Here is a 26,403-nt window from a genome sequence, read left to right as displayed (position 1 = left end):
GTCCATAAGGATGCAGGATTAAAGGGATAGTTCACCCAAAAAGAAAATTCTCTCAGTTTACTCACCCTCAAGCCATCCAAGATGAGGATGGATATGACATTCTTCTTTCAGACGAATACAATTGGAATTATATTAAAATATGTCCTGGCTAATCCAAGCTTTATAATGGCAGTGAATGGCAGCCCAAAATTTGAAGCCCAAAAAAAGTGCATCCATCCATCCATTATAAAAGTAATGGAAAAGTAATTATTAAAGGAATAAAGCTTCCTTCTGAAGCGAATCGATGGGTTTGTGTAAGAAAAATATCCTAATTTAAACCTTTATGAAGTAAAATTTCTAGACCGCCTTCTGTATTCAACTTGCGCAAAAAGTGTAACGCCTCTTGCAGTTCAAAATGATCACGCTACTCCAATGTTATCGTAGCGCCAGTTAGCCTACGCTTTTTGCGTAAGTTGAATACGGAAGGCGGTCTGCCAGAAACTAGATATTTTACTTTATAACGTGTTACAGGGTGTCTACAGATATGAACAAGTTAAATGTATGACTTTTTAAGACCTTTTTAATACCACCTTGTGTGAAATTTAAGTATTATGTAAATGTATCTATTATATTATAGGATTTTTTTCACAGTTTTAAGTCTGGGTGTCCTGTAAAGAGCACATTCAGGGATTTTCAGAGATAACATTTTGGAGGTTTCACCATGACCACTCCCTCTTCTGTCTCTCAATATGACTGGCACTGACTGAATTAACAAAATTTACATTCTTATGGAAATATGATTATATTTTGCAATTACCATTTAAATCTGACTGATTTTCAAATAGTTTGTTGTGAATCAATATCTCAGGAAATTGTTATGGGGTTTCAAAATCAGAATATGACTTACTAAACGTACTTATGTTACTAAACAGGACCTTGATTTCATACGTCCACTGTAGTGGACATCATAGTGGAGCAACTTAAAAGCACAAAGCAATGTAAATAAGGCATTTTGGAAGAAGTTAACAGGAAAATAAATTATACATCAATATTCCCATGAAATATTAGATATTCTAATGAAAATGTTGCCAATTACTACTCCCATTAGTACAATTCTTTTTTCTTTTATTTATGGTCATTTTACACACATATTGCATAAAGTAAAATAGCATATCAAATCATTCTGAAGCAATATTTCCATCAGTGCTCTATCATCTTAAAAAAATATTTATCAAAAAATTCAAAAATGCACTATAGGGCTGTTACCAATCAAATTAAATAATTTACGGTGCAAAATTATGACTGCAAAAAATATGTTATGAGATTGTTTTAAATAAAAAATGTAATAGGTCTATACAAATAAGAAATGTTTAAACGCATAATTTTAACTAAACTAAACCACCCGTAGGTGGCGGTAAGTCACTTCATTTCAACCGACTGGTTCAAAGCGCTGTAACAAAACAAAATGAGAAGTGTTGCTCTTAGAAAACGCGAAATAGCTTACTTCTGCGGACATCTTTGTTTGGAACTATTTTCGTTGGTGAAACTAAACAAAACAGTCAATAGTGTGTCTAAAATGTTAGTAACTTTACGACTTGTTTGTTGAACTAAAATCAATGTAACGTGCACTCGTGAAAATACTCAGCAAAATAGCTCCCTTGTCATGGTATATTATTTAACTATAGGCCTATATCAGACATAAACTAATCATGTTGAATTTTTACCTCAGTATGTTTCTGGGTGGATCTGCGGTTTGTCCAATGATAACAGTCACTGTGTCCATCAGACAGGGGAAATGTTCCGGGTAATGTGACCAAAAATATTTAAGATCCACTGAATCTGAATTTAAGACATTTTATGGCTTTTTAAAAAAAAATTAAGGAAAACCTTATTTTAGACATTTTAAGACAGATACTCCGGGGACCGGTTGCATAAACTGCTTAGACTAGTCTTAAAAGTTAGTCATCTATTTTTTTCTTCAAGACTGTTCTTAACTTTTTAAAGTCAGTTACATAAAAAGTTAGATGGTCTAATTTGAATCAGAAAAGTAAGACTGATTACCTCTTGATTAATTACAAGTGTGTCAAATTAGTTCTTAAGACACAGTCTAAACATAATGGCTAAGTTTAGGCCCCAGGTCCTAAAAATGGTGCTTTTACGTCTGTTAAGTCTCGTCTTCTCGTCTTCAAACAGTCTCAATTTGCCGCAAAATAATCAGATAAACACTCAGAAACACATCTATGATCGCTAGAGCCTTCTGGAAATCGGCAGTGTGTACAAACATCAGCTTTCGCCGGCGACTACTGAGAAGCTACGAGGCCTCTGTTTGCTGCTGAAGTCAGACCCTGAGACTTCGGCCTCACCCACTGATGCTACCCGCACAAAGCGACGACAGAAGCGGTGTGAGAGGAGACAGAAGACTGGCTTACTTGCTACCGAGCGAATAGAGACTCATCACTGTCTGGTAAGACTCGTGGGGGGTGGCTTATGTGTGTACATCAACAAATAATGGTGTAACAATGCTGTGGTAGTGTCAAAACACTGTTCATCGCTGGTGGAGTTTATGTGTGTAAAGTGTAAACCATTCTATCTGCCACGGGAGTTCATGGCCATTGTTATTGTTGCGGTTTACATTCCCCCATGTGCAAACGCTAAGGACGCGCTTCGTGAGCTGTACAGTGCTATAAGCGAACAACAAACATCATAGTGGTGACTTCAACCACGCAAACTAAAAGACAGTTTTGCCAGAGTTCTACCAACATGTGAACTTGCCGCCGGGGAAAACGCAGCAGCCGGCTGGTGAGGTTAAAGGCCCGTTTTGCATGTTGTTCTAGGCCTTCTTGGACTGAGTTTGGAGTCGTGCCTAGCCTCGTTATTCCTCGATGCCCGCTGGACCCTGTCGACGCCTGGCTGATACCTGTCGACGGCTCAGAAGAGGTGTTCCAGCCCCGTGGCACCTGCTCTCCTTGTCGCCGCTGGCGCGGAGTAAATCACAGCAACTTGCGGTCTCTGTGTCAGGTTTCGCGAACATCCAGCGCCGTGGACCCGCCGGTTACTGCCAGGTTTGGGCTGGTAAATGCTAGATCCCTAGCTAATAAGACTTTTGTATTAAAGGATTTTTTCACGTCCCGAGGATTGGATTTCCTCTGTGTAACTGAGACATGGCTGAGTGATGGTGAGTCTAGCGCTTTCACTGAATTTTTACACCATGACTGCTGCTATTTTAACTCCCCGCGAAAATCTGGCCGAGGAGGAGGAATAGCGATTGTATATAAGAGTCATTATAAATGTAAGCAGATATTGCTGTCATCCGCTTTCAGCAGCTTTGAACTGAGTTTATGTGAGATTGGTCGCTCTCACACAGTGTTGTGCGCTGTGGTCTATCGGCCCCCCAAGTACAATAAGGACTTTTTAAATGATTTTTCTGATTTTTTGGCTGAAATCATGCCTAAATATGATCATGTACTTATTGTTGGGGATTTTAATGTTCATGTGTGTTGTCCTGACAAGCCAATGGCAAAGGGTTTTTTAAACCTCATTAATTCTTTTAATCTTGTACAATCTGTGTCTGGACCCACACAAGAACATGGACACACACTTGATCTTGTTTTATCATATGGTTTGCCTGTTATTAGTCTAGAGATCTGTGACGCAGTGTTTTCTGACCATATGCCTGTATTATTTGAGACTACTCTTGCCTGTCATACAGTTAAACCTCGCACTATTGCACGGCGCTGTCGCATGATTAACCCTTCCACTGCTGTTCAGTTCTCGGTTGCTTTCAGTCAGAACTCCATCACTCCTCAGTCTGTATGGCACACAGATGAGCTTAGCTCATGGTTTCACTCCACCTGCCAAACTGTTTTAGACACTGTGGCTCCATTAAAATCTAGGCAGCCTAAAACTAAATCTGAGCCCTGGCTAAATGACATGACTCATGCTGCCAGACGTGAGTGCCGTAGAGCTGAGCGCAAGTGGAAGAAGGACAAACTGCAGGTGTCTCTTCAAATGTTAAGGGATTGCTGGCGTCATTACCAGGAAACTGTGAAAGATGCTAAAAGAAAACATTTCTCAGATATTATTCTGGCAAATTGTCACAAGCCCCGTGTTTTGTTTAACACCATTGACTCACTTCTAAATGCCCCGCAAAATGCTTATATGGAGGCATCCCCTGCTATGTGTGAAAACTTCCTTTGCTTTTTTATTGATAAGGTCACTTCTATTAGGTCTCAAATTGTACCTTCAGCTCCAGACCCTTCAGTCTCTGTCCCCTGCTCGGCTGTCTTTGATCATTTTGAGCAGGTAACTTTTTCCTCTTTAGAGGAGGTTGTTGGTCATTTGAAGCCATCGGGTTCTCCAAATGATGCTGTCCCCCCTCGACTTTTTAAGGAGGTTTTTCCCACTATAGGACCATCTGTTGTTGCAGTTATAAATAGTAGTCTGACCTCAGGTGTGGTCCCTGAAATTTTAAAACATGCAGTAGTTCAACCGCTGATTAAAAAACCTGCTCTAGATCCGTCAGTTCTTGCAAATTTTAGGCCTATTTCCAAATTGCCTTTCCTTTCAAAAATCCTGGAGAAGATTGTGTACAGTCAATTATTGGCCTTTTTGGAGGAACATAATATACTCGAGGTTTTCCAGTCTGGCTTTAAAACCTTGCACAGCACTGAAACTGCTCTTTTAAGAGTTTTAGCTACTGACTCTGGTGACTATGTTATCCTTGTGCTCTTAGATCTGAACTGCTGCATTTGATACAGTGGATCATAAAATATTGATTTCACGTTTAAGGCAGTGGGTGGGCATTAGGGGCATAGCTCTGGAGTGGTTTAGGTCATACTTAGCGGATCGAACTTTTTGTGTTAGCTTAGGTGACTCTGTATCCTCCTCTGCTCCTTTTCTGTGTGGGGTCCCACAGGGCTCAGTCCTCGGCCCTCTACTTTTCTCTCTGTATTTGCTGCCACTTGGTTCCATACTTAGAAAGTACGGCATTTCATTCCACTGTTATGCAGATGACAGTCAGATTTATGTCCCTCTAAAAAAGAAAAATGATAATTCAGTTGGACAACTGCTCGATTGTCTCGACGACATAAAGGCCTGGATGGCACTTAACTTTTTAAATTTTAATGATAAAAAAACAGAAGTGATGGTTTTTGGAGGCACCACTGGGACCCCATCTGTAGATCTGGGCTCCTTGGCACCCTATATTAAACCTAGTATCACAAATTTAGGAGTAAAAGTGGATCCTGAGCTTAAATTTGACAGTCAGATCAAAGCTGTTGTCAAATCAAGCTTCTTTCATTTGAGGCAGCTGGCCAAAATAAAGCCAATTCTGTCAAGACAACATTTTGAAACTGTAATCCACGCCTTTGTAACTACACGGCTGGACTACTGTAATTCGTTATATGTGGGGGTTAGTGGGTCCTCCATCACCCGTCTCCAGATGATACAAAATGCAGCAGCACGTCTTTTAACGGGCACACGTAAACATGAGCACATTTCCCCTATTTTAGCTTCTTTACACTGGCTGCCTATTCAATTTAGGATCCGTTTTAAAATTCTGTTATTTGCTTTTAAATCACTAAATGGTCTTGCCCCGCCATACCTCTCTGAGCTTCTACACTCTTATAAACCCGGCCGCTCTCTCAGATCAGATGAACAGCTGCTCTTGACTGTGCCTAAAACTAACCGTAAGCTCAGAGGGGACCGTGCCTTTGCTGTGTCGGCCCCAAAACTATGGAATGATCTCCCTTTGCATGTTAAGCAGGCCTCTTCTCTATCTGTTTTTAAAACCCTTCTTAAAACCCATCTTTTCTCTTTGGCTTTTGACACTTAGTAAGAGGTTGACTTTATTTTATTTAAATGATATAATTTGTTATTTTGATTGCTTTTATTCTGTGGTTATTAATTGTACATATGTGTTTTCTGTACAGCACTTTGGTCAACTGTGGTTGTTATAAAGTGCTTAACAAATAAAGTTGGTATGGTATGAACTTGATGGGGAAACGAACGCCGTTTGAAGCAGGTCGGGAGAGCGCGCATGTAAGTTTTGAACATATTCTTTAGTTCTGTTGCACGGCTTAAAGTTGTAGCTACTTGCTAGAACAGTGTTGATTCTCCTACTATTATTGTATTTTATTCTGTCTGTCAGTAATTTATTACTGTCATAGTAAATTGCATTTGAATAAGATTTTACTTTGTTATTACTGAGCGAGCGTTTTGCACTTAAGTTGCCCTATCCAGGCAGAAATTGGTATTGATCTGAAGCCATTCACGGGCTATCATCTGCGCGTTTAAGTCTAATTATCAGAGCCAGCTGAGCTCACTCAGCAGCAAATAGTATCTATTTAACGAGTGTTCCATAGCTGGCGCGGAAGCGTCAGCAGAAGCGTTCAGCCCGCGTTTTCAGCCTCCGCGTGTGAAGACCGACGCGGGTAAAGACATCTGTATCCGACTCTTCCTCTGCGCGACTCCTCCGAGGCAAGGACTCCGATAAGGCACTAAGTTATATCCATTCTTGTCTCCTTTCATCTTCCTTTCCTCTCTCTAACCATGTGCGTCTACTCCATTCCCGTTATCTCTCAACCACGCCCCACTATTACACGTACACATAGACGGCACCGTAACACTGCTAATCTACGTCCTCCTCCTCTAATGCCCCTCCCTCTCTTTCTTTTTCTGTGGGGCTATGGAATTGTCAGACAGCTGTCAATAAAGCTGACTTCATTCCAGCCTTTGCCACTCAATCCGCTCTAAAAATCCTGGCCTTGACTGAGACTTGGGTCCGTCCAGAAGACTCAGCAACACCTGCTGCTCTTTCTAATAACTTCTCTTTCTCCCACACCCCTCGCCAGACTAGGAGGGGTGGTGGCACGGGTCTTCTCATTTCTAACAATTGGAAATACTCATCTCACACAGCTCTTTGCAATAACAACACATTTGAATATCATGCTATTACGCTTACAACTCCCACTAAAATCCATATTGTAGTCATTTACCGCCCCCCTGGTCCATTGACCACCTTTGTTGATGAACTAGATGTTCTGCTGTCCTCATTTCCAGAGGATGGCTGCCCACTCATAGTACTCGGCGACTTCAACATTCACCTGGACAAATCTTATGCTTCAGATTTCCACACCCTCCAAGCTTCATTCGATCTCAAACGCCTCATCACTTCACATACCCACAAATCTGGTAACCATCTGGACCTCATTTACACACGTAGCTGCTCTACTGACAACATTTTGGTCAAACCTCTACACATCTCAGATCATTTCTTCATCACATTTAATCTTCAACTTACTACTCACGCACCACCAGTTCCTCCACCAGTTACTTTCAGGCGAAACCTGCACTCACTCTCTCCTTCTCATCTCTCCTCTGCTCTGTCATCCTCCCTTCCCTCATCCACACAATTCTCCTCTATGGATGTTAACACTGCAACTGACACTTTATGCTCCACTTTAACTTCATGTCTAGACAGTATCTGCCCTCTTTCTTTTAGGCCAGCACGAGCTACTCCCTCTAACCCTTGGTTCCCCTTCGAGGGAACTCGAACTGCGTCGTCGAGTGACAACACTCTGGGGAACGCCCACAGCGTTACGCATCTGAAGTATGAATGAAATCAAGCCAATCTGATTGGTGGTGCGTCGTGACGTAGTAGATGACGGCATACCCGGAAGATACAAAACGGAAGCTGATGCAAACACACATTAGCTTTTTTGCTCTTCAGCGAAGCGCTATATGTAAAAATTGTCTGTCTATTTGGTGTTGTTTTGTCACAAATATATCCCTACAAGATGGCTAGTGAGCAACAGTTCACAAGGTGTGTGCACCCGTGTCCGCGATTCATTTCGGGCACGGACACACACCTTTTGTGTGTACAATGCCTGGGTGTGCAGCACGCTAAGGCGGCTTTCGAGGGAGCCGCCTGTAGCGAGTGTGAAAAGCTGCCGCTCAGGGTGTTGCGCTCACGGCTGGCTGTGTTCAGCGAGACCGGCCAAGCCCGCGAGCCCCAGGGTTCTGGGCCCGCTGTTGCTGAGGCACGGCGGCGCCGTAGATCATGGGGCTCGCAGCGGGACCTCGTGACAGGATATGGGACTGCTGAGGCACTTTCCCTATCCTCGTCCGAGTACTCCGATGTTCTCCCGGTCCGTGCGGAAGCCCGCGATGCGGCTTCTTCCCGCGGGGCGGAGAACCCGATGCTTCAGCTGTCTGGCTCTGAGGAGTCGGATGTGCTGAGCGTCGAGGCGGGTGCAGTAGAGCCTGAGCCATCGCTTCATGCACCCGCTCCAGAGGAGCTAGTGGAGGTTTTGACACGCGCTGTGGCCAAGTTAAACATCCATTGGCCGCAGGAAGAACCGGAAATCCAGCCGCCCAGTAAGCTGGATGAACGGTTCTTCAGGCGCAAGCCTCAACCTCCACGCCGGGGTCTGCCTTTTTTCCCGGACCTACACAATGAGTTGTGTAGGTCCTGGGATAAACCCTATTCGGCCAGACTAACCAGCCCTCCAGTACTCGACTTCGGTAACGTACTGGGGGCGGCCGAACAGGGTTATGGGACACTGCCGAGGGTAGAGGAGGCTCTCGCGAGCTACCTCTCTCCCGAGGCCGCTTCGTCCCTGAAGACCCCGGTATTGCCCGCCAAACCAGCGCGTGATACATCAGCGCTGGTAGGGAGGGCATATATGGCGGCTGGGCGGGCTGGTAGTTGCCTGCACACTATGGCGGTGTTGCAGGCCTACCAGGCCGACCTCCTCAAGGAGCTCGACGAGGGCGGGGGCCCGTCTCCGGACGATGTCCTCGAACTCAGGAAGGCCACCGATTTGTCTCTCCGCATCGCCAAGGAGACGGCCCGTTCCATCGGCCGCTCCATGGTGGGTATGGTGTGTGTGGAGAGGCATCTTTGGTTAAACCTGTCGGGGATGAAGGAGAGAGAGAAACACTTTCTCCTAGATTCCCCGGTCTCGCCTTCTGGGCTTTTCGGCGGTGCGGTTAACACCGTCGTCGAGAGGTTCCAGGAGGTGAGAAAACAAGCGGCGGCCTTCCAGCAGTATCTCCCTCGTCGATCCAGCTCTTCGGGGAAGGCTGTCTCAAAGGGACAGCCTCGGCCGTCTACTAGCTCCTCGCACCGGCAGGTGCAGAAAGAGAGCGTTGCTTCTCGCGCCCCTCCTGAGGGAGCCTGGCAAAAGAGGCGGCGCTCTCGTGGCAAGCCTTCAGAGCCTAAGGTCGATCTGAGGACCGTCCTTCAGGCGAAGAAGGCTGCCACTAAGCGGTCCTAGCTGCGGCTGGATCGCTCAGAGCTGCCCCCCCCCCGGGTTGGAACGACAGAGGTCGTCTTCCCCCCGGAGCTCTTGGGAGATCAGTGCTGTGTTCCCGCCGTCACAGACGCTTCGGGCCTCACTGATCTCCCGCACACGCGTGTTGTCTTCGCTGCCTCCAACAGGACTTGTGGCTGGACAGCAAACGTGTGCACCCACCGAAAATCGTTCCCGACTTCTCCCTGCCGGTCAGCCGCTTCAGGGGCAACGAGGCTCGGTTGACACCCGTGGCCAGCCTCGAGAGGCTGGTTCCCTTAGTAGATTATCTTGGCGCATGGACATGCCTTCCGAGTGTATCTACATGGGTCCTGCAGACTGTAGAGCTGGGTTACAGACTACAGTTCGGTTCTCCTCCCCCGAAGTTCAACGGGGTGGTCCGGACTGTGGTCGGCCCAGAGCAGGTTCGGGTTATGGAACAAGAAGTACAGGCCCTGTTAGCCAAGGAAGCCATAGAGCGGGTTCCGTTGGCGAGCAGGGACTCCGGGTTCTACAGCCGGTACTTTATAGTTCCCAAGAAGGATGGTGGGTTGCGTCCGATATTAGATCTCAGGCTCCTGAATCGGTCTCTGAGGAGATTCAGGTTCAAGATGCTCACAATTCCAGCCATCGTGAGTCAGATCCAGTCCGAGGACTGGTTCGTCACGATAGATCTAAAGGACGCATACTTCCATATTTCCATCCTTCCAACCCACAGGAGGTTCCTGAGGTTCGCTTTCGGGGGCGAAGCGCACCAATATCGGGTTCTTCCCTTCGGCCTGGCACTCTCCCCTCGCACCTTCACCAAGTGTATGGATGCAGCACTGGCTCCGCTGAGACTCCAGGGCATCCGTATACTAAATTACATCGACGACTGGCTCATACTGGCCAGATCGCGCGAGATGGCGGTTCGGCATCGAGATGTCGTTCTGGTCCACATAAGGTGCTTGGGGCTGAGACTCAACACGAAGAAAAGCGTGTTGACGCCCTCCCAGAGGACCACGTTCCTGGGAGTCGTGTGGGATTCCACGTCGATGCGGGCACGTATGTCTCCCGCACGCGTGGAATCCATACTGGCGAAGGTCTCCAGAGTGAAGCCAGGCCGCAGCCTCACTGTGAAGCAGTTCCAGAGACTGCTGGGGCTCATGGCAGCAGCGTCCAACGTGATACCTTTTGGCCTGCTGCATATGAGACCCCTACAGTGGTGGCTGAGGGCCAAGGGGTTTTCCCCGAGGGGAAATCCGTTTCGTATGATCAGGGTAACGCGCAGATGCCTTCGTTCCCTCGTCATATGGCGGAAACCTTGGTTCCTGTCCCAGGGGCCAGTGCTGGGAGCATCATGTTGCCGGAAAGCCGTTTCAACAGATGCCTCCCTCACTGGTTGGGGCGCGGTCATGGAAGGCCGCTTTGCGAGAGGTCTGTGGGAGACCCGGCATTCTTCATGGCACATCAACTGCCTGGAGATGCTGGCGGTCTACAAAGCTCTGAGGAGCTTTTACCCGGACCTCCGCGGCCACCATGTCCTGATACGCTCAGACAACACTTCGGTTGTCACGTATCTCAATCACCAGGGGGCTGCCCTCTATGCAGACTGGCGCATCATATCCTCCTGTGGTCCCAGGGGAAGTTATCGTCCCTCAGGGCGATATACATTCCCGGGGACCAAAACCAGGGAGCAGACATCCTGTCGAGGCAGGGGCTGAGGCCCGGGGAGTGGCGACTCCACCCAGAGGTGGTGGAGGCCATGTGCGAGAGATTCGGCCCAGTGGAAGTGGACTTGTTCGCGTCTCGAGAGACGTCCCACTGTCCACTGTGGTTCTCTCTCAGGCATCCAGCCCCGTTGGGACTGGACGCCATGATGCAGACGTGGCCGAGGCTGCGTCTGTACGCATTTCCCCCGATCGCTCTGCTCCCGGGAGTTCTGGAGCGGGTCCGCCGGGAGGGCATCAGCCTGCTCTTAGTAGCACCCCGGTGGCCCACTCAAGTATGGTTCTCGGACATCATAACTCTGCTAGACGGCTCTCCGTGGCAGGTTCCTCTGAGGAGGGATCTGCTCTCTCAGGCAGGGGGCACAATATTTCACCCCCGGCCAGAGTTGTGGAGCCTCTGGGTCTGGCCCCTGAGGGGGCTCGGTACCTAGAGGCGGGCCTGTCAGCAGAGGTAGTCGAGACCTTACTCAGCTCCAGGGCTCCTTCTACCAGGAGACTGTACAGCCTCAAGTGGAATGTATTTTCCACTTGGTGTAGAGAGCGTGAGGTGGATCCAGTTAACTGCCCAGTGGCTTCAGTGCTGGAGTTCCTCCAAGATCGCTTCTCCGCCGGTCTTACCCCGTCCACCCTGAAGGTGTACGTGGCTGCCCTTGGGGCTTTCCACGCACCTCTAGGTGATGGACCCTTGGGGAAGCACCACCTGGTTGTACAGTTCCTCCGTGGGGCTCGGAGGATGATGCCGGTAGCTCGCTCCAGAGTCCCAACCTGGGACCTGGCGGTGGTTCTGGAAGGGTTGGCTGAGGCCCCCTTCGAGCCACTGGAGCTGGCTGAGCCTAAGAACCTGACATTGAAGGTGGCCTTTCTACTCGCCATTACCTCTCTGAGGAGAGTGGGAGATCTCCAGGCTTTGGCGGTCACGCCAACCTGCCTGGAGTTTGCCCCCGGCAGAGTAAGGGCCATTCTTCACCCTAGACCGGGTTACATTCCCAAGGTTCCATCTCAGGGAGCCCGGTCTCTGGTTCTTCAGGCTTTCCATCCCCCTCCCCACCTGACGGCGGAAGAGGGGAGACTTCATCTGCTCTGCCCGGTCAGAGCTCTGGGTATTTATCTAGAGAAGTCTTCCCATTGGAGGAGGTCAGACCAGTTGTTGGTGTGCTTTGGCTCACCAAGGAAGGGGCTGCCTGCGTCAACTCAGACGATCAGTAATTGGATCGTCCAGGCTATAGCCACGGCTTATAGGGTGCGCAATTTGCCTTCACCCATGGCCGTGAGGGCCCATTCCACCAGGAGCATGGCTTCATCAGTGGCCCTCCTTTCTGGCGTCTCGCTTCAAGAGGTATGCGAGGCGGCCGGGTGGGCCACCCCGCACACCTTCATACGTTTTTACAGTCTGCACCTCCCGGTGACACCTGGTGCTCGAGTTCTTGCGTCCTGAGTGTGCCTGGGTCTCCAGCTTCACACTAGGACGTGGGGTGATTTCGGTGTGGCCTAGTGGGTAGTAACGTTCCCCAGAGTGTTGTCACTCGACGACGCAGTTTGAGTTCCCTCGAAGGGGAACGTCTCGGGTTATGACTATAACCCTTGTTCCCCGAGAAGGGAACGAGACACTGCGTCTCGTCGCCACACCTATCACGGTTAGAGCGCTTGCTTCATCGCAAAAGAGCTAATGTGTGTTTGCATCAGCTTCCGTTTTGTATCTTCCGGGTATGCCGTCATCTACTACGTCACGACGCACCACCAATCAGATTGGCTTGATTTCATTCATACTTCAGATGCGTAACGCTGTGGGCGTTCCCCAGAGTGTTGTCACTCGACGACGCAGTGTCTCGTTCCCTTCTCGGGGAACAAGGGTTATAGTCATAACCCGAGACCTTATCTGATGTTATTCGTGAACACCGGACGATACTCAGGGCAGCAGAGAGGAAATGGCATAAATCAAACCACCCATCTGATCTAACTAAGTATCAGTCTCTGCTCTCATCCTTCTCGGATGAAATACATGCAGCTAAATCTTCTTATTTCCAAAACAAGATCAGCAGCACCTCAAACTCACGCACACTTTTCAGAACATTCAACTCTCTGCTCTGTCCTCCTCCGTCACCTCCCACCACCTCCCTATCTCCCGTCGAATTTGCACAATTCTACACAAACAAAACAACAACTATCAGCAATCAGTTCTCACCCCCGCGCACTGTGGATTTTAGATCAGCCACATCCACAACCGAACATCCTCTCTCCTCATTTTCTACACTCACTGATGCCGAAGTATCTAAACTTCTCCTCTCCAGCCATCCTACCACCTGTCCTCTCGATCCCATTCCCTCACATCTCCTTCAAGCCATCTCTCCTACACTCCTACCAGCACTCACACACATCATCAACACATCTCTCAGCACCGGCACTTTCCCTACCACTTTCAAGCAGGCTCGGGTAACTCCACTGTTTAAGAAACTCAGATTAAACGCATCACTCATAGATAACTACAGACCTGTCTCTCTCCTACCATTCATAGCAAAAACTCTTGAACGAGTTGTTTTCAACCAGGTTTCATCCTTCCTCTCACAGAATAATCAGCTGGACGTTAACCAATCCGGTTTCAAAAGGGGTCACTCCACAGAGACTGCACTACTGTCGGTCACTGAAGCCCTGCGGACAGCTAAAGCTGAGTCCAAATCATCAGTCCTCATCCTCGTTGATCTATCTGCTGCCTTCGACACAGTCAATTATCAGATTCTTCTGTCCACCCTCTCATCACTGGGCATCACAGGGACTGCGCTCCATTGGTTTGAGTCTTATCTCACAGGTAGGTCTTTCAAGGTTGCCTGGAGAGGAGAGGAATCCGAAGCACATCAACTGACCACGGGGGTTCCTCAGGGCTCAGTGCTTGGACCTCTCCTTTTCTCCATTTACACTACTTCATTGGGTCCCATCATACAGGCACATGGCTTCTCATATCACTGCTATGCTGATGACACTCAGCTCTACCTTTCATTCCAACCAGACGACCCACAGTAGCTGCAAGAATCTCCAGCTGTCTGGCTGACATCTCTGCATGGATGAGTAAAAATCACCTACACAGGAAAAATTATGGAGTAGTTTTTCCAGAGTGATTATGTTTTTCCTCAAAAATAGTTGTTTTTGCTCTATTTTGAGTGTAAAGAGTAAAGTGTGTCAGTAGAGTGGGAGCAAAATTACAGAATGACTCCTTGACTCAGTGAACTGAGTGAACTGTGACTCCTCCCCAAAAGTTTCTCCTCCAAAGTTTCGTTCCGCCATTACGGTTCGCCACGGCCATCGTGTAGACGGAAGGCGCGTTTTTGCTGAATATCAAAGTAAGTACAGTTTCAAAGTCTTAGTATTCATTTTCATAATATTTGCCTCTGTTTTGTGTTTAGATCATTTCGTCAAGTTTAATTACAGAGCTTCCTCAACTTTTATGCGAAGTTGCTTAGTGCTCGACCGAAGTTTTGCTAGCTAAGTTAACGTTAACTTAAATAGGGAAAATCACTAACGTTAACTTAATCACTTGTGGTGCACCTAAATGTTTAGCTTACCAGCCTTTTAGCTTAATTTAATGTACTTCGCAGTGGAGGCAAACGCAGCCGTAACCTAACGTTAGTGTTTAACGTTAAGCGATCACATTTTAGGTCTCAAGATAGAATTTAGTTAGGCAAAGTCATCTTTAAAAGAAAATAACTAACATTATCGTCACACAAACATAAATTGACACCTTTGAAACTTGTTAACTTATCAAATGTTCGTCCATTAAACTATTGTGACGAACGCTAGTTGTGCACCACATGTATTTGACTCTGTAAAGAGTTAGGCATAAATTAACGTTAGGATTGCTGGGGGGGGGGGGGGGGGCATTTTGATGTTGATGAGCATAGAGCACCATGCCTTAAAATAATTATTAGACAGTTATTACAAATTAAAAACTTTCTAGTGAACAAAGATAATTCATGTTGTGTTGTAGTGCATTAATTCCTGATCGGTAACACTTTAGAATACTGTTCCGTCGTTAATGAATAACTGCACAGGAACAAACTAGTAACGCATTATTAACATTCTTGTAAACCAGTTACTAACAAGAAGCTCTGATTAGTGATTGTAAGTAACAGCGCTCAGCTTAATGTGATAGTTCACTATTAGCTAATAAGCGACTATTTTTTTCATACCTCCCGGATAACTGCTAAGAACTACTGAGTACAGGTTATAATTAATGTGAACAATGCATAATGTGTAATAAGGTAATGGAGTAACCCACTAGTAATGACTAGAGATGATAACCAAATACTTCAGAAGGAATCACTAATTATTTGGATCAGTATTCTTAAGTGAAAAGCATGATAGCGCCTTAGTAATTACTGAACTTATTGAAGTTTCAGTTTTGAATAATAATTCCATTCAATGGATTTAGTAACACTAGTGGGTTACTATTAATATTATACATTTTTCACAGTATAATGTACACAGTAGTTCTCTGGGATGAAAAAAAGTAGTTACTGATTAGCTAATAGTGAACTACAACATTCAACTGAGTGCTGTTACTTAATTCATTTATCAGAATGTCTTGTTATTTAATAGTAGTTACTAGAATGGTAATAGTGCGTTACTAATTTGTGTGTAATTATTCATTGCAGGCAGCCGAGCACAGTATTCTAAAGTGTTACTGAATGTTCTCTTGTTCATCTGACTGAGTGTTATCACCATATATGTTTAATTTTGTCTTTTTGGTTCCTTTAGGATGCAAACCAACAACGTTGTCAGAGTGAAGTTCAAAGATAGCAAGAAATATATTTTTTCTCCAACACCTTTTACATTTCAGAAGTTTTTGGAATGTGGTGAGAGATAACAAACTTTAACATTGTTAATATCCCTAATACTTTTTCTTCTGAAAATTATTTTTTTAATAGTAATATAATAAGTGTATGATTGTATCTTATGGGGTAGGCCTATACAAATAACTGTTTTAGTTTGTTCCTTTGGCATTACTGGCCTTTGTTAATTTGCCAATGGTTTGTCTTCCTTCAGCTGCCAAGAAATTTGATCTTCCTACAATGGATGTTAAAGTCTTTGATGACTCGAATACAGAAGTTGACGAGGAAGCATTCGAATATCTGCTGACACGACCAGACCTTGGTGTCCTTGAAATTTTGATCCCAGGCACAGCAAGTCTTGATGGTAAATTGATTGACATGCTTGTCGAGCGTTGTTTATTCTTAGCAATATTCACCAATTTGCATTTGCTAATGTGTATATTGGACTAATTCTCAATATCTGTATAACATGCTATCAAAGTAGTATGAACAGATAATAAGACCATTCATATGGTTTATATTGAAGATTCTTTAAGCTCAAGCTCATACTTAGAAGATACTGAGGCCACGTCAGAGTCTGATGACACAGCAATGTTGATTAGAAGTCCTGGTGAAAAAAATCTAAATGAGGAACGTCGTCTTGCCCAAGTAAGGATTATCTTGCCTCTGACTTACATCTATATAGAATGACTTAAATAGTAAAGATATTTGGAACTATATATGCTTATTGGTTGTTAATTTCTCATTTCTGCTCAATATTACATCATTTCTCCCCTCCAGTTGATTGAAGATATCCTAAAGAGCAGCCCTGGAGGCGAGAAGGTCATAAATGAATACGCTCGCACTAAAAGTCTGTCGGATTGCAAAAGACGTGACATGGTGAAAATCTTGGTAGCACATTTGACAAGTAAACATGGGTAGGTTGTTCATACAGTAATTTGTAAATGATATTTATGATGTTATGGGTTGTAATTGGTTTGTGTGTGTAGAACAAGCCCTTCCCGACGTTTGAAGGAAGAATATGCAAAGGGAATTATCTCCCTATTCCCATACTTGGCTGACCCCAGGAGCAAGCTTGGTTATGTAAGTAACTGTTGCCTCTAAGGTGTTTTGTAAAGATTATCTGCATTATAATTGATATAGCATTTATTTCCTTAGTCATGTAAATGTATAACTACCAGGTCTGTATTGTTCTGGTCGGAGCATTATTACAATGCAGAAGATGGAAGTGGATATTTGTCGTGGAGAATAAAAACTCTGCAGAAAGAAGCATCAGAGGGACGGATGAAACGCCCACGGCAACCACAAACAGGTGCAATATTTGATGTTTAGTCAGTGCTTTTATTAGCTTGGCTGCAAGGCTTGATTAACCTTTTTTCAGATTAACTTATAATATACTTGCTTATAATATACAGATAAACTTGCTTATTTTACTCATCTTAACATTTGTGACTTTCTTTGAAGTATTCTTTTGTTCCAAATTGGTCTGTCATTAAATCATATTGTGAATTAGGTCAACATAGTGTTACGTAGTATCTCTACATATGCATGTTTTCCATGTTATTTCATGTCATGTATCTAGTTTTGGTATGCATGTGTTGTGCTTTGGAAAGAAAAGGAACTACAAATGTGGTTTTCATATTGTCTTAAACACATTCAGGTGGGCCAACTGCTGACAGGGATCCCTACCAGTGGCGTAACTTAGTAATGATGGGCCCCAGTGCAGGTTATTACGACGGGCCCCCTGGTCTGCACATTTATGAAGCACATACAAACACACACACACACTGCGCTCTAGAAGGGAATATATGCAAATTTGTGTGCCTAACGTACTTCATTTAGACCAACACTTATCAGTTTCTTATATTTAGTTGAACAGTTCTCTTTGCGTACACCTCTCTCCAACACACACTGCATGAAAACACTGAAATCCGGCACTATCCGGGCATGGTATACTCCTGTGTAATTTGATGTTTACCGGATGTATGTGGGAAAAAGCGGATCAGAGTAACACGGAACAGTATATTTCCAGAAAAACCCGGAAACCTCACGTATGCGGACGTATACAGGAATCCGTGAAATTTCACGGACATATACAGCTGAAACACTGCTGGGTGTGCTAGGACTGAAGACTGTTAGGTGTGAAGAAGACCTTTCATATGTTAATGACTGACACTTGTGCTGGCTGTTCTCAGAGGGAGGGGGGGGGCAGGGGAGGAATTCAGGATTGAAAATTATCTCTGGTCTACTGTAGGCTACAGCAAACAAGCTTTTTGCACAGAAAAAAGAATTCTTAAGGCCCTGAAACACTAAACTGAACTAGCAATGACTAAAGCCGACTGTGGGGTTGGTTCACGTTGCCTGGGTCTGGGCCAAACCATCAGAATGGTGTGTCAGGGCCTTAAAACCACTGCATGAAAAGAGTCTCTTAATCAAATATTTTTTATAAAAACAGTACAAAATAAAAACCCTGTCTGAACATTTACGTTCACAAAAAAATCTGAATATGTAATGAAATAAACAAAGAAATGTAATGGAATTAACAAAGGATAATTAACCAAACATTTTAGACTATCCCCAAACAATTTTTGCAAAGTTTTACAAATTGTAGGCAATAATAGAATTAAATAAAGAGGAGATGAAATGGGGAAAATGAAAAAGTTTGTTTTAAAAACACCAAAAACTGATATGCTCAAAATAAAAATATGGAATAAAAAAGAGCAGGGATTCACTTGCTCAAGAAACACAGAAACACAAGCAGATCTTTCAGCTCTGCAACTATTAACAAAAAGTGTCACTCCAAGATTCTTAACTTTAACACGCTGCAAAAGAGGGGCGTTTTGAGGTTTGAAATCCACCACTCACAATAGACGTAGGTGCAACCAATAAGGTTACCAATAAAAATAAGGCAACCAATAAAAATAATCCTAATTTTACAGAAAAAAACTTCAGTTTATTTACAGTATTTTCTTGTAATTTTGAATTATGTTTAAAACGATGTAAAATTACAAACAATATCTAAATAAACAACTTGACTGTTATTTTAAGGATTATATCATTAATGACAAACTACAGTAATTCTCATTTTTTTATACAGGAACATAACTGTATTATTTTTCTGTTTTCATAAATAACAAATTCATGCAAAATTACAAACAATATCTGTAAATTAACAACTGTAATACAATATTTAGCTCATTATATTAAAGATTTATGTTTATGTCCATACTAACAATTTAACATTATTCTTTGTCATTTTGAAGTAAATCTTATTAGTTTTATATTTACACTGTAAAAATAAAAACCTAAAAAAACAGCAGCTACAGCTGCAAAACAAAAACCGTAAAATTAAAGTCAAATATCTTAAGTCAAATAAAGTTAAAAAACTTCACAGAAATTTACATTAAACGTTTTAGAGAAAACACTATTAGTTTACAGATTTTTCCTTATTTAAATTAAGATATTTTAATTTAATTTTCTGTTTTACAGTGAAGGTGTATTTTTACATTCAATTCTGGATACAAATATAACAAAATATATAGCAAACTAAATATCAAACAATAATTGTTTTTAAAGAGTACAAATCTGCACTGCTCTCCAGGTTGAAACTTCTGCCCACACCACAAAACACCATTTGACCAATTAATTAAATATAACAGCAAATAAAAATAAATATACACATTTTCTAACTGTTGTTTAAAACAAGTTTTTTCTATATTTGCAAGGCTATTTGCTGTCTTTCCGTGTTCTTTTGAGCGTGATTGGTCAATCTGAACGTCATCCAGAAATCTGGCCAATGACAGTGCTCGCCTTCAGTTTGAATTATACACCCGTTGCCGTTGCCGTTGGAGTTGATAGGGACTTTAAGCAACAGCTGCGAATGGAACGGCAACGGTGTTCTGAAGTTGTATTGCGCATGCGCGACTTAAACTGCTACTCGCCGTAGCCGAGAACGTAAAAATCACTAAGCAACCCTAAACAAGACAGCGCAACGCGGATTTCATTCATTTATTGAACTACAAAAAATGTCATTCAAAAAAGCAAGAGAAGGGTTGCTTTTGGCATTAAATAATAATCTATTGTCAGAAGAAGAGTTTTTACTCTTGTATGATGTGAATAAGTCTAAAAACCTAGATTTACCTTGTAAGCAATACTTGCCTTTTAACCTTGATAACATGGAAGAAGACGAATGCCTAAATGAATTTCGCGTCAGAAAATGTGACCTACCAATTCTGGCTGATGTTCTCGGGATTCCCAACGAGATCGTTTGTGATCAGAGAAGTGTTGTGGGAGGAGTTGAGGCGCTGTGTATGCTGCTTAAAAGGCTGACATACCCATGCCGGTATAGTGATATGATGCAAAGATTTGGTCAACGACAAGTTCCAGTCCTGTGCATGGCCACAAACGCTGTGCTGGACTACATATATTCTGCACATCACCAGAGGATAACTCAGTGGAATGACACCATACTGAACCCTGCAGCACTGGAAACATATGCTGACTGCATCCACCAAATAGGAGCCCCTCTTGACAATTGCTTTGGATTCATAGATGGCACTGTACGACCCATTGCCAGACCAGGTGTAACACAGAGGATCCTATATAATGGTCACAAACGAATTCACAGTTTAAAATATCAGGCAGTAGCCATTCCTAATGGTTTGATTGCCCATCTGTACGGCCCTGTAGGTCAGTCTGAATGCTTTACCATCTTTAGAAACATTATCATTAACTTTAATATATATATATATATATATATATATATATATATATATATATATATATATATATATATATATATATATATATATATATATATATATATATATATATATATATATATATATATATTTTAATGTTTTTTTTTAATATATATATATATATTATTTTTTTTAAATTACATTTTAACAGAGGGAAAGAAGCATGACTCAGGAATGCTGGCAGAATCTGGTCTATTGACACTGCTGGAACATCATGCCATGTCTGTAGATGGTCATCCAATGTGTGTGTACGGTGACCCAGCATACCCACTGCGTGTGCATCTGCAAGCTCCATTTCGTCATGTTCACCTCACCCCTCAGATGATCGAGTTCAACAAAAGAATGAGTGAAGTCAGAGTGTCTGTGGAATGGATGTTTGGGGACATAGCAAACTACTTCAAGTTCATGGACTTCAAAAAGAATTTAAAAATTGGTTTGAGTAGTGTTGGAAAAATGTATGTTGTATCTGCATTGTTCAGAAATGCACTTACTTGTCTGTATGGTAATCAGACATCGCAGTTTTTTAACTTGGATCCTCCACACATTCGTGACTATTTTTCATGAGGTAACACATGCACAGCTATACTGTGCTACGTATGCATGTATAAATAAATAAATTAACAAATAATCAATAAATAAGTAAATATATTGTAAACACAATATAAACAGAATTTAAAAAGATTGAGACATTTTATAATAACATATTTTATTATTTTGATATGAACAAAAAAATATTTGTTTATATATAGTTAGTTTAGTACACAAACACACAATATACATAGCACAAAATTGTATTAAACATTTTATATTTTATGTTACCAAATTGTATATCTTATTAACAAGCATTTATATGTCAATGTTTTATGAATGAAATCACAAATACTTTTTTTTTTAAATTGCAAAAGACAGAAAGAATAAAATAATCACTATTTCTTTGACATATTTTCAATGAGACTAAGTAATGCTTGCCCTTGCTGTTGCTGTTGCTGAAGTAGCATAGTCTGCATTGCCTGCATTTGCTGTTGCTGTTGTTGCATTAGTTGCATCATTTCACTCATCTGCCTTTGTGCCTGTTGTGTTGCTTTTGCTTGCTCTTCAACTTGCATTTTTTTTAATTCCAATTCCTTTTCCCTTAGAACCCTCTCAGTCTGGCTTCTCTCCCTCAAAAACTCAATAGTGTCATTCCCACTCCTTCTCCTACGTTTGTCGTTTCTCCAGTCCTCTCCCTCTTCACTAAGCCTCCTGTTGGTCTGGCTCACCCTCTCCATGGCCCTCTTCCTCGCCTCTTCTGCTTTGGCCCTGTCTGTCTCTATCTTCCTCGTATTCTCATCACTCCATTTGTTTTCCTCGGCTGCTCTTTCTTTTTCTGTTATTTCTTCTATTAGATCATCAAGCTCTGTTGTTTCTGTTGATGTGCCACTGCTCTTCTCATCTTTGTTATTTCTGGCCTTGTATTTAGCCTGTATCAAGGTGAATCTCTCCCTCACTGACCTCTGCATAACCTTAAATTTAGGATCTTGAGAGCAATTCAGTGTGTCTGCTATTGTTGACCAGGCCTTGCCCTTGTCAACACTGCCCTTCTTGTACCTGTATGGTTCTGTGACTAGGATTTCTCTACAGAGAAGTACATCATGCTTCTCTGTCCACTCCATAGGGGCTCTAATCAACAAGAAACATGAAGTAGCTATAGCTCACTTTTGAAATGTAAGTATAATTAACTGTCATTTAAGATAAGTAATAATAATAACTAATAATTAATGTATTAATCTATTTCTGATCTGTTAATCTTCTTTACCCAACATTAAAAAATATTTGTATAGCATAGTAAAACATTGAACATGTTTTTTAAGAGGATGTTTAGGCAATACTTACATTGTTCTCTTCACATCAGCTCTAACCTCAATGCTGCCTGAGGTGTTGTTGCCAACAGCAGACATATCTTTGTTCAAACGGAAAAAAACGTTCAAATTAGCTTAAGTTTAAAACATATCAACACAGATTAAATAAAAGACTAGTGGTACAATCATATACTGATGCAATTACAATGTCATATACCATAAAACATAACATTTACTTACCTAATCTTTCACGTTGTAACGACTACGGCAAATCAGCTGTTCTCCCGTAGTAGACGGTTACAGTAGAACGTCACGAAGTGGCAGTTTAAGTCGCGCATGCGCAATACAACGTCAGAACACCGTTGCCGTTCCATTCGCAGCTGTTGCTTAAAGTCCCTGATCTTGGCTCGCGGGGACGCGACGCGATCGCGGCTTCTAATCTTCACGTCGGTCTATTAATGGCATTGCATGGACCATTTAAACCTGTTAAAATCTTATTTTGGACGAATTTTGATGGTGGGATGTCGACTGAGAACGAAAAAACATGAATACGAACAGACTAAGTTTCCAATGGCGGACAGCAGACGGCAGAAGGTAACGTAAATCCCTTTATATTGTTTCTACTGCTCATCAAGATATAACGTTAGTGCATTAAAGTCATATGCTAATCGTGATTAACTTACATATTCTGTTTCTGTGTTTTGTTGTGTTGTAATATTGTTAAGATAGGGCTGGGTGTTATGGCGATCTGATGATACTGACTATTGTTAGCGATTTTGCTGTAAACGTTAACATTACCGTTTTATATTGCGGAATGGGAATATAGCGTATATAACGCAGCACTGACTGTACTAAAAGTTTTTGACATTTTGACAAGGAAACATGCATGAATGTAGAATAATGAACGGGACATGCATGTGTTTAAATAAGCCTCTCTCAGACAGCATGCGATCCCGAAATCAATTATCTTTCTGTAAAATGCACACAGTTATCTCAGTAACCCTGTCATGTGAGGTATTCACTTGATTTAAACAGTCAGTTATGTCTTAAGTAAAGTCAAACAGTTCAAGTTAACTTGGGGAAACCCGGATGCGTGTCATTATGTGCATCCGTTCTTAAAGGGGCTGCAGCTTTGTCATAATTTTAATAAAACAAAAGAATAGAGAAGACCTTCTGCTTCTTTAAGAATCAAGTGATATTAATTAATTGAATATCATACAGTGAAGACTTTTAAAGCAGTATTATTCTGTAGCATTTTAATAAAATATCTATCAAAATAAATATATTGTGATATCGTTATTGTAAAATAAAATTTCTCATGTATGTATAATTATATGGTCATAATGCCCATCCCTACTGTCAGCTAGTTTTAAGATCAAGCTTGTCATAAAATGTAACAGAGTTTTGGAATGAGTAATCTGAGAACGCTGTCATGTACACTTGTTCAACAGAGAGGACAGGAAACCACCATACTTGGACTCTGAAAAATTATAGGCAAACCAGGATTTTGGATCTACTGTGAAGTTTTTGTATGGGCCTGGTGAGTATGTTTTGCAAGTACTTGTCCGTAAGTTGATAATTAATATTAATGTTTTATCAAACAAATTAATATTCATTTGTGTGTGTGCATGTTTCTTCCCCCCTCATGATCCAGAAGTTTTGGATCCATGATCCTGAAGAACTTTTACAGATGTTGACCCTGAATGTGTAAAAGGTAATCTTAAAAATTATTTTAATGTTCTCTGTTTTTTTCTGTAATGTAGACGCATGCGTTTTCTGTGAAGTTGCTTTGAAACAATATCAGGGTTTTTCCTACATTGAAAATTTTTTGCCGGCCGCCAAAACAAATTTTTGTCCCGCCAAAGCCTTATTTGTTGAGTTATTGTGATTTATGATTGATGTAGTAGATGACTGCTGCGCTTGCGTTAACTGAGTGACAGAGAGAACGACCAGTGAGCTCCTCCCTCGCTCGCACTCTCTCTGTCTTCAAAATAAGCATTCTTAGCTTTCTAATGTTTCACATATTACGTTAATCAAAATCAAAAGGTCGGAAGACCGAATCCATGTTGCACGTGGCGCTATCAGACGTCTTCCTTTAATTACCGCTGGGTGTGAAATGCGCTCAAAAAACATTGACTGATTCTCTGACCAGCTGCATAAAGCATACTTTAAATAAACAGGAAACAAATCCTATCCGGTTATGAAGTGTTTTCTGTGTGTTGACAAATCTTTCGCGATGTTCTAAAGACGGGATTCACACACAACGCGTCTGCTAATGTCCGATTTTCCACCTTATGATTCCTTTGAACTGAATCATTTTAACAACTGGTTAGAACAACTGATCTGTCCAACACTGAACTCACGAATTAGTTTAATCATTTACTCAGAACAACACCTGAAATGAGAACACAAGTGTGCTTACCCACTTTAGCAAGAGTGGATAGTAAGAATTAGTTTTAATTATCAACAGTCTTTCAGCTTATTTATGTTTATAATGTGTAGTAAAATAAATCGCCTAAAATCATTTAGTTTAGACTGGAGTGAGGTGAACCCAGAACAAAGTTGTTGTTAGCTAGCTGATTGTATATGGCAGAAAATTAGGCTATTTGTTCATTTTTTTAATATTGATATGATTACCAAAACAAACAATTATCAGTAAATAGTGTAAAAATGAGGAAAAAAAACAAACATCAAGGTATCAAAATAAGATAAGCAAAAGTTACAAACTTTCTTTGAATTTTTTTTTTTTTTAGTGTGTGTGTGTGTGTGTGTGTGTGTGTGTGTGTGTGTGTGGATGACCATGTCTGTCAGCCACCACCGAAGACCATTTTTGACCCTGGAAAAACCCTGAATATGTATTGTGAAAAGCGCTATACAAATACATTTTAATTGAATTGTTTTACTTGCTTTTATTGGCATTAACTATATATTATTAATGTATTATTTGGCAGGTCGCAAGATGTATTTTATTTTGTGAGACTTTGCTGAGGAAGTATTCTTTGGCTCAGTCTGAAAAGGCCCAGAAAAGAAACACTATGAAGAACATCACACAGAACCGTCAGAGAAAGAGACGGGTAAGTTAAGAAACCGGTTAAGCTTTTTCCCTCCAGAATGTTACTATACTCCTCTCTGAGTTTTAGTGGTTAATTTACTGTCATGTTTTGCAGTTGCTGGAGACCAGGTCCAGGGTTGCACAAACCAACACAGAACCTGTGGAAGACTGCAACTATAGACCTGATGAAGATGAAGATGATGCTGTTGTTGATGGAAGGCCAGTGTGGATGGTTTGGCTAGCTACTACAAACCAGACTAGACTGACCCACGCTACGCATCACCTCACCAGCCCATTATGCCAGTTTGAAAAAATGTTCAAAACTCAAACAACATTGTGTTAGAGTTGGTCACAATTATTTTATAATTATAATTTTAATATTCAATTGTTCCATTTTATATTTTCTTTATTCCTATGTTTATATACTTATACTTTTATTGGTTCCCATATATAGAACATTTACATATATTTTATATACACTTTTTAATTTATAGATTTCTTTGTCTTGTTTTATAATGTATACTTTGTATGTTTGTTCCTTTTTAGATGTCCATGTTGCTTTTGATCTCCACGTTTTGTATTGTTGTTCCTCTTACGTCGCCTTCCTTTAGAAACATTTTGTTCACTTGTCTTTTCCCCCATTCATTTTAATGTATGTTTATAATGCTCTTTGTTCTTTTTATTTGGTTATATTGTTTACTTGGAATATTTATGTGTATTTATATACACTTTTTTTTGTCTTATAAATTTATTGTTCTCATTTTATATTGTTTAATTTGTATATATATTCTTTTCCTTTTTATGTTCACTGTGTATTTTATTCCTTTACATCTGTCTTTTAAATGCATTTTGTTAATTTTTTTTCCCTTTTTGTTTCTTTACCAATTCAATTTAACGTATATTTATGTTCTTTGGACTGTTTATATTTTTACATTTGTTCCTTTACATTTTC

At 42.0% G+C, this 26,403-nt stretch overlaps 1 protein-coding gene and 1 long non-coding RNA gene across 6 annotated transcripts in view; one reads left to right on the top strand and one right to left on the bottom strand.

Moving 5' to 3' along the window:
- The window catches only part of LOC307127619 (uncharacterized protein), a 92,655-nt gene that overhangs the window by 33,659 nt on the left and 32,593 nt on the right, over positions 1-26,403 (bottom strand). Inside the window, exon 1 of one of the 5 annotated variants that reach the window (XM_079818967.1) lies at positions 4,220-4,257. The exons of 3 other annotated variants lie outside the window; for them this stretch is intronic. The gene's annotated coding sequence lies outside the window, so the exon portion shown is untranslated. Of the gene's footprint in view, positions 1-1,703; positions 1,832-4,219; positions 4,258-26,403 lie in introns of those variants that run through there. One more of the 5 variants, XM_079818968.1, reaches the window with a different exon arrangement.
- On the top strand, positions 23,837-25,461 carry LOC307127621. The gene is made up of 3 exons (XR_013816664.1): positions 23,837-23,939; positions 24,054-24,113; positions 25,351-25,461. It is a non-coding gene; the product is annotated as an uncharacterized lncRNA (long non-coding RNA).

This window comes from Gobio gobio (assembly GCF_949357685.1).
Source record: "Gobio gobio genome assembly, chromosome: 6".
NCBI classification, from domain to species: domain Eukaryota; kingdom Metazoa; phylum Chordata; class Actinopteri; order Cypriniformes; family Gobionidae; genus Gobio; species Gobio gobio.
The sequence above is the reverse complement of the archived record's forward strand: the minus strand, read 5'-3'. Positions and strand labels throughout refer to the sequence as shown.